This window comes from Ochotona curzoniae, unplaced genomic scaffold (genome assembly GCF_017591425.1).
Source record: "Ochotona curzoniae isolate NIBS_2020 unplaced genomic scaffold, NIBS_Ocur_1.0 scaffold_2453, whole genome shotgun sequence".
Classification (NCBI taxonomy): domain Eukaryota; kingdom Metazoa; phylum Chordata; class Mammalia; order Lagomorpha; family Ochotonidae; genus Ochotona; species Ochotona curzoniae.
Window position 1 is genome coordinate 347,644 of NW_024467094.1, and position 8,768 is coordinate 356,411.

The window sequence follows — 8,768 nt, forward strand, 5'->3', positions numbered from 1 at the left end:
TTAATTTATCCTCTGTTGATTTTTTTTTTCTTTTTGCTTACTGGATTTGGCTGGTTTTCCTTGCATGGATTGGAACTGATCGCTTCTCTTCCCTCCCCTGGGGTGGCAACAGGTGCATTCCTGCCCACCCCACCACCCCCTGACCTGGGCTCAGGCTGTGAGTGTGTGTGTGTGTGTGTGTGTGTGTGTGGCTAGGAGGTGGAGCCCTGGTCAGTCTCTTCTCAGAGAAGTACCTGGGGAGATGTACTGGGATAGGAGCTGACAGGGAGGCCTGCTTGATCAAGGGCTATGAATTTGCTTTGGTGGTGTTTGAGGGAAAAAAAAAAAAAAAAGGAAAATATATTTTTATGAAGAAAGGATTGTACTTCTGAGTCGTTTTCCTGGAGGGTAGGGGGGGTAACGGGTTGTGCGAGGTCGCGTGACAGGGGTGAAGTCCCCTGGGGTCTCCTGGTTCCCAGAACAAAGGGAACAGGGGGCTACTGGGCCACCAAGGTCCTGGCCTGGACTACCTCTGGCATCGTGCCTCCTGGAGGGCTCGGGCCAGGCAGGTGTCTCCAGCCTGACCCCATGCTGGACTCGGGATGCTGGGCACAGCAACGGGGACTGGGGCTGGGTCCCTGCTGGGCGTGTGACAGGAGAGGGTGGGAGAGCCAGTGTGGCCGGCCCCAACACATCATGGAGGAAGCAGGGAAGCTGTGTCCTGGGGACCCGGGGCCTCCCCTCAGAGGGAAGGGAGCTGGAGGGGGGTCCCCTTGCCCAGCCCCACCAAGGGCTGGCTGGTGGCTCTCTGCTGACCACCAAGGGCCAGCCTCGTCCCGAAGAGCTTGGGGACCAGAAGTCGGGGCCCACCAGCCCCGGGAGCCACGTGAAGAACACCGGCGACCACCCCGCGTCCGCCTTTTCCGGTCTCCCACCTCCAGTCCTCCCCTGCCGCTCCGACGTCCAGGAACTCGTCCCCGCCCCTTCCCCACGGAGGACAGCCCTCCACTCTGGCTCCGCCCGTCACCTCAGCAGCGCCAATGAGCGAGGCGAGTGCGGAAGAGTGACAGCGGCGGGGGCGGGCTCACGGCGCTCCCGGTTCCGCCCCGTGCGCGTGCGCCTGCCGGTTCCGCGCGGCCCCGCTGGGCTCCTCCCGCGGCCGCCAGGGGGCGACAGAGCCCGGGGCCAGCCCCGCCGCCGCCCCCTCCCCGGAGCCGCGCCCTGGGCCGAGGCCGAGAGGCCGGGGGACCCCTCTGCCGCCGCCCACCCACTGCCCGCCCTGCTGGCGCGGCCCGGCAGGTGCCCCCGACTCCAGGGTCTGCAGCAAGTCGCCTCCCGGCCAGTCCAGGCCTGGGTGTGGCTGCAGACACGGGGCAGAGGCTGCAGGCCTGAGCGATGCCAGCTTGCCCTCTCTTCTACTCAGAGACCTTGCAGCTGCCTCCCTCTGCTTGCATACCTGCCCACACAGGGAGCTCACTGCCACATACACAGAGGAACTTCCCTGTTTGAATTCCCGAGGCGTGCAAAGCAAGGGCCTCCCCTCGACCGTGTGTGAACCCTGGCCCCCTCAGCTCACTGGCAGGTTGCTGTGGGTCCCCTGGGAGGCCAGGTGCAGAGGGCTGTAGAGAAGCCAGTGCCCTGACCATCATGCCAGCTCCCTGGGAGGACAGAGTGGCTCTGCCTGGCCCCTATCCCCAAGGCCTGGGGTTCTCAGACATTCTGCACACCCACCCTGCACCTGGCCAGCCTGGCTTGGCCAAAACCTCACAGAAGCCCCGGGGGCTGCTTTGTTTGTGTTGTTTGTGTTGTTTGTGTTGTTTGGGGTCCTACTCAGGGGGGCTTGGGCTGGCAGGAGGCCTGTGGCCATTCCTGGCAAGCTGGGAAAGTTTCTCCCTTCGCCGGCTCCCAAGCCCTCCGCTGCTCCCTATTGCCCCTTATATCCAGAGCAAAGGAAGCCCAGCATGTGCTTTGAGCAGCCCTACTGTGTGCCAGGTGGCCTGGGGGAATCAGGACTGAAGATGGAGCAGGGCTGAGCTAGATCCAGGTCCTGGCCGGCCCTTTTTGGGCCGACGAGCTGAGTGGGCGAGGGGTGGGGGTGGTGTTGCTCAGGCCAGGAGGAGATAGGCAGAGCTTATCACCTGTCCCTGTTCCCCAAATTAAACGAACAGTAATTAAGTGGACCATTTAAAATAATGAAACTTCATTACCAAGAAGTGGTTCGGTCTGATTGGTTCTTTCAATTATTCACATTGGGATTTCAAAGCCCCCAGGCGGGAGGGGCCTTGGTGGGTGCGGGGGGTAGAGAAGGGACCAGGAGGGCAGCTGGCAGAGCAGCTGGACGCCTTGGGGTGGACAGCAGTCGCAGGGGGCTTGAGCTGGTGGATCGGGAGCACAGGGGTCACCTCTCAGCCTCAGAGCCTCTCCAGGGTCCCCGGCTCCAGGGGTCACACAGCTCTGAACTTTGATGGGACCATGGTGCTCTGTGACTCAGTTTCCCTGGCTGCACCCTAGAGTCTCCGCTGCTGGACAAGGGTTCTGGCATACAGCCTGAGCTGTATGCCCTCCGGGCTTGTGCCCAGCACCCGGCTCTCCCCCAGGAGTCCTCCGGCCTTCCTACAGGAGTTCCCATCAGACACGGAGTGGTGAGTGGCAGACACTCGGCGTGTGCTGTGTCTGACTGTGACAGTGGGACAGGGTGCGGGAAGGACCATGGGGGTGGGGCGGGGGTGGGGGGAGGGCGCTGTGGCGTCACAGTGTCTGCAGCCTCTGTCGCCGAGCATCTGGCTTTGGGGGTCTCATCATTGAGGTGGCAGTGCAGCAGCCGAGTTGAAAACTGGTGCCCGGTTTTGGGGAGCGGGCGTGTGAACCTACACAGCTCACCCAGGTGCATCAGGATGCTTGCCCCAAAACACATTCCAGGAGGGGAAATCGCGTGAGCTGAGCCGAAGCCTGGAGCCTCTTCCGGGGTTTCTCAAGTGGGTACAGAGGCCCAAAACACTCGGGCCACCCTCCACTGCTTTCCCAGGGCGCAGGCAAGGCACTGGATGGGAAGTGGAGCATCCAGGACACGAACCGGTGCCCATAGGGGATGCTGGCACCACAGGGTGGAGGATTAGGCAGCTATGGGCCCCCGTAAAACAAATCTTTAAAAAGAGAGAGACTGTTCCTTTCATCTCTCACCTTTAAAAAATTCCCATCTGGGTCCGGCGCGATGGCGCAGTGGTTAAAGTCCTTGCCTTCCATGTGCCAGGATCCCATATGGGCGCCGGTTCTAATCCTGGCAGCCCTGCTTCCCTTCCAGCTCCCTGCCTGTGGCCCTGGAAAGCAGTCGAGGACGGCCCAAAGCTTTGGGACCCTGCACCCCTGTGGGAGACCCGGAAGAGGCTCCTGGCTTCGGATTGGCTCAGCTCCAGCCGTCCGGGCTGCCCGGGGAATGAATCATTGGACGGAAGATCTTCCTCTCTGTCTCTTCTCTCTGTATATCTGCCTTTCCAATAAAAATAAAATAAATCTTCAAAAAAATTCCCATCTGAAAGGTGCGTACGTGCACACGCGGAGGGACACTCCACCTGCTGCTTTACTTCCCAAAGACCCACAGTAGCTGGGTCTGGGCCACGTGGAAGCCAGGAGCCCAGACCTCCATCTGGGTGTCCCACATGGATGGAAGCCTCAACCGCTGGAGCCGTCGCTGCTGTACCCCAGGGGTGCACTGTAGCAGGGTGCTGGATCACAGGCAGGACGGGGTTCAAGGCCAGGAACTGCCATGTGGGGGTGTCAGATGACCCTGGTGGTGTCTTGGCCTCTGTGCCCAGCACCCGCCCCTCTGCTCTGTCCTTCGGAAGTGCGCCCTGAGGCCAGCCTCCCTGATTGGTTTGAGCAGTGTGCACTCATTGTGGACAGCTGAGCTTCCTTCTGTCTCCCCCCACCCCCACGCAGTCCCCTGGGAATTCTGTAATTGTAGAAGTTTCTAGACCTGTATCGTCTAACACAGTAGCTGCTTGAAATGCGGCTCAGGAACTGAGTTTTTTTTTTTTTTTTTTAAGATTTATTTATTGGAAAGTCAGATATACAGAGAGGAGGAGAGACAGAGAGGAAGATCTTCTGTCCGATGATTCACTCCCCAAGTGACCGCAACGGCCGATGCTATGCCGATCCGAAGCCAAGAGCCAGGAACCTCTTCCGGGTCTCCCGCACTGGTGCAGGATCCCAAAGCTTTGGGCCGTCCTCGACTGCTTTCCCAGGCCACAAGCAGGGAGCTGGATGGGAAGTGGAGCTGCTGGGATTAGAACTGGCATCCATATGGGATCCCGGGGCATTCAAGGCAAGGAGTTTAGCCGCTAGGCCACGCCGCCGGCCCAGACTGAGTTTTTATTAAAGGCCATTTTCATTCATGTGAGAGCAAACAGCTCCACGTGTGGCTCGGGCTGACCATGACAGCCAGCACGGCTCCCCACGCGGGGGGGGCACATGGCTCCAGCTGAGTGGGGTCTGTGGTTGGTGAGTCCCTTTGGCTCTGGTTTCTGCTTCTCACCCCCACCCCACTGATGGCAACCTGAGCCCACCCTCAGGCCTCCGCCCCTCCCCTGGTCCCACCCTCAGCCTGCTTGGGCCCCTATGCACACATCACTCATCGGTGGTGATGCTCGTGGGCACCTTCGCTGGGTGTGACAGACGTGAGCCCATTTCCCAGGTGAGAAGGGTGAGGCCGTGTCTCTGGCTGGAGGGCCTGGGCGTAGCAATGGGAGGCGGGCTACAGGCCATCTGGGTGACTCAGGCCAGGTCAATGGAAACCTTGTTTGCGTGTATTTTTAACCTGGCTGGCTGAGGGGGCTGTGCTGGTGTCTGCGTGGCCTTGGGGGCTGAGCTCTGGGCACTGTCTCCGATCGAGGTTCTGAGGGAGCTGCAGGGAGATTGAGGAAGGAATGCAATTTGCACTGGAGGCTGGGGTACCCCTCCTGCCTTGTGGGTGTGTAGCCGTGCCCTGCCACTCCCCAGCTGCCCACTTCACTACCCTGAGCCGTGGTTTGTGGATGCAGCTTCTGCCCTGGGCAAACTCTTGTTGTCAAGGGGCTGCCCCCAGTTCTTGTCCCAGGATGAGAGGTGTCAGCAAGGAGTAGGCTTTCTCTGCGCCAAGTGGAGGGATGCACTGGAGAGGGAGTTGGCGCGTGGCACTTAGGTCAAGCTGCCGCTTGGTGTGCCTGCATCCTATACTGGAGAACCAGTTCAAGTCCTGGTTGCTGTGCTTCTAATCCAGCTCCATGCTGCTACACCTGGGAGGCAACAGGTGGTGGCCCAAGCACTCAGATCCCCGAACCCATGTGGGAGAAGCAGATGGAGTTCCTGACTTAAGTCTGTACCGGAATTGACTGCTGCAGATCAAAGAATTCTCTCTCTTGCCCTCTCTCTCTCTCTCTCCCTCGCTCTTGCTGTATCTCGGTCTGAGTCTCCTTGTTTTGTCACTCTGCCTTTCAAATAAACCTTTAAAAACAAAACAGGGCCCGATGCAATAGCTGAATTGGCTAATCCTCTGCTTGCAAGCATTGGGATCCACTAGGGGTGCTGGTTTGTGTCTCGGCTACTCCACTTCCCATCCAGCTCTCTGCTTGTGGCCTGGGGAAGCAGCAGAGGACGGCCCCAGTGCCTGGGACCCTGCACCCACGTGGGAGACCCAGAAGAACTTCATGGCTTTGGATAGGCTCAACTCTGGCCAAGGTAGCCATTTCAGGAGTGAACCAGCAGATGGAAGATCTTTCTCTCTTTCTCCCTCTAAATCTCTTTCCAATAAAAAGAAATAAATCTTAAAAGCAAAACAGAACAAAAACAAACCCAAACCATGAGGTTCAAGCGACACAGCAGTTGGTTCATTGCACCTTTGCAGAGGACAGCTTGGTTTCAAGTGCTGCCTGGCAGTTACCTGGCGTCAGGGGCACAATGGGACTAGGAGTGTCAGCCATGTTTTTTTTTTTTCTTAATTTATTTTATTTTTGTTGTAAAGTAAGATATACAGAGAGGAGGAGAGACAGAGAGGAAGATCCTCCATCCAATGATTCCCCAAGTAAGCACAACAGCTGATGCTATGCCGATCCAAAGCCAGGATACAGGAGGTTCTTCCGGGTATCCCACACAGGTGCAGGGTCCCAAGGCTTTGGGCCGTCCTCAACTGCTTTCCCAGGCCACAAGCAGGGAGCTGGATGGGAAGTGGAGCTGCTGGGATTAGAACTGGCACCCATTTGGGATCCCGGGGCGTTCAAGGCAAGGACTTTAGCCGCTAGACCACGCCGCCGGGCCCAACCTAACTCAATACTAACACGAGTCCTAACACAGCCCTAAGCCTAACCTAACCCTAACCAGACACTAACCCTAATCCTATCCCTAACGGTAGCCCTAACCTAGTCCTAACCCTAAACAAATTCAACCCAACCCTAACTGTAGCCCTAATTCTAACCTAGCCCTAAGCCAGGTCAGGCATGGCTGGGTTCCTCTGCTGGGCTGGTCCAAGGTCCACCAAGCTCGGCTGTGAGCATACGGGCTGTGGATGCCCTGGGAACAGACAGCAAGGGATGCAGTGATGGCAAGGCCAGGTAAAGAGGGGCTTACAGAGGACAGTGGGGAAGGGGCCTCCTGTACTGGTTAGAGCCTCGGAAACCCCTCCCCAGAACTGTACTCTGCCCCTCGAACCTGGTGCCTGGTAATGAACTTGGCCAGCCACGAGGGGCAGGCAAGGAGAGAGGAGCGCAGACAGCAGGCGTTAGGATGGCCGTGGGGAGTGCCAGGAGCTAGGGCATTCTACAAAACTGATTCTTTTTTAAAGATATTTTACTTATTTTTATTGGAAAGTCACATATACAGACAGGAAGATCTCCCACCCATTGGTTCACTCCCTAAGTGGCTGCAATGGCCAGAGCTGAGCCTATCTGAAGCCAGGAGCCAGGAGCTTCTTTCTGGGTCTCCCACGCGGGAACAGGGTCCCAAGGCTTTGGGCCGTCCTCCACTGCTTTCCCAGGCCACCAGCAGGGAGCTGGATGGGAAGTGAAGCAGCTGGAATACAAACTGGCGCCCATATGGGATCCTGGCATGTGCAAGACCAGGACTTTAGGCACCTAGGCTACCATATTGGGCCCTACAAAGCTGATTCTTAATAGCTCTATGCTTTTAGCTGAGGCTCAGGACCACCAAGATCGTGTAGCCTGGGGCCGGTCCGGGACTGAGACCCAACTTGGTCAGGCTTTTCCACCTGTCCCTAGCCAGCTGGCCCTGACCCCTGTGCCTCAGTGGCCTCTAAGGCAGCCAGGGCCTCTCAGGCAATCAGGCAGCTCATGCAGGCATGGCCAGGGTGGAGGCCGGGCCAGGCCGTAAGACGGCTCCAAGGCTCATGCTGGGTGCCACGCTGGCCTCTATCTTCCTCTCCCTTCTGGCCATATGCCTGTCCAACTGGCAGGGGACAGAGGGAGGTGCGTCCCCAGCTGCCCCTCGTCACCCAGACGACGCGGCCACAAGGGCTGGTATCTCAGTGACAGTGATGGTGGTGATGGGGAACAGCAGTGCTGGCTAAACCCTCCCTGGCCTCCCCTTCTGGAGGTGGGGGACCTGATAACACAGCAGTGCTGTTAGTTCCTCACCATGCCCCTGGGAGTCACAAGGTGACCCGCGGCAGAGGGAGTGTCCGGCCCTGCGACGTCCAGGATCAGGCAGGGGATGCTGGCCCAGCTGGTGCACCTGCCTCACAGGTGTCACAGATCTTGGCTGTGGGGGAATGGGCACACAGAGAGGCAGAGGTGGAGGACTGACCCTCAGGCTGCAGGCCAGGGGCTGGCACAGCTCTCTGCCCTGTGACCTGGGTCGACGGCTAGCCGAGTGCAGTGCCTCCCAGGCCTCCGGGACCCTGGCTGTTGGAAACTCCTCCTCCAGTCTGGGGCTTTGGGAACCGCCCCCGCCCCATCCTGCCCTGCCCCTGCCTGTTCTACAATTGCACAGCCCTGATCCGCGTTTCCCAGGCCTCTGCTACCTGCCGGGTGCTGCCTCCAGACCCCGGTCCCACTTTACAGAGAACAGCAACACTCAGGTGACTTAGGGACCTCCCTGCCTCCACCCCCTGCCAGCAAGTAGAGGAACAGTGCAGCTCCGGTCTTCTGTCACCTGACACCTGATGGGGGGTGGGGAGGGGAGGAACGCCCCCACCGGAACCTTAAGATTGACCCAGGGATGAGGCAACGTCTGTGCCCTGGGCCTGCTTCTCAGCCCCGAGACAATGAGGATGCTCCAGACACCCACCTAAGTGACACCTGCGGTGAAAAGTCTCAGGCACAGAGGTGCACACCCAGCTGCTGGCAGGGTCCTAGCAAAGTGCTTGTCCCAGGGGTGCTGGGTCCCATTCCCCGTCTCCTTCTATCACTCCCCTAGGGCTCACGTTAGACTAGTGTGTGAGACCCTGGGGCCTTAGTGAGCTTGTCTAAGAAACAGCCTGGGAACCCCATCTCAGGATCACCTGCCCCTTGCGTACTCTGGGGCTGCCCTGGGTCCCCCTTTGCCAACCACAGAAGCGGGGATGGGCCACACAAGGTCCCTAATGCGCCTGCCAGCTCCACCCTCTGACACTTCCGGCTCGGTCCTCATGGCGCCCAACCCTAGTAGGGATTTGGGGTGCGTCTGGCCCGGCCCCGCCCCGCCGGCCTGTCTCAGGCGTGGCTCCTGCCTTTGAGAAAACTGTCAGGCTGCTGAGGGAAGCTATTCATAGCCATGAGCATGCAACATTCATAAAGGGAGGTTGATGGGGCCGGCTCACCCCGAGA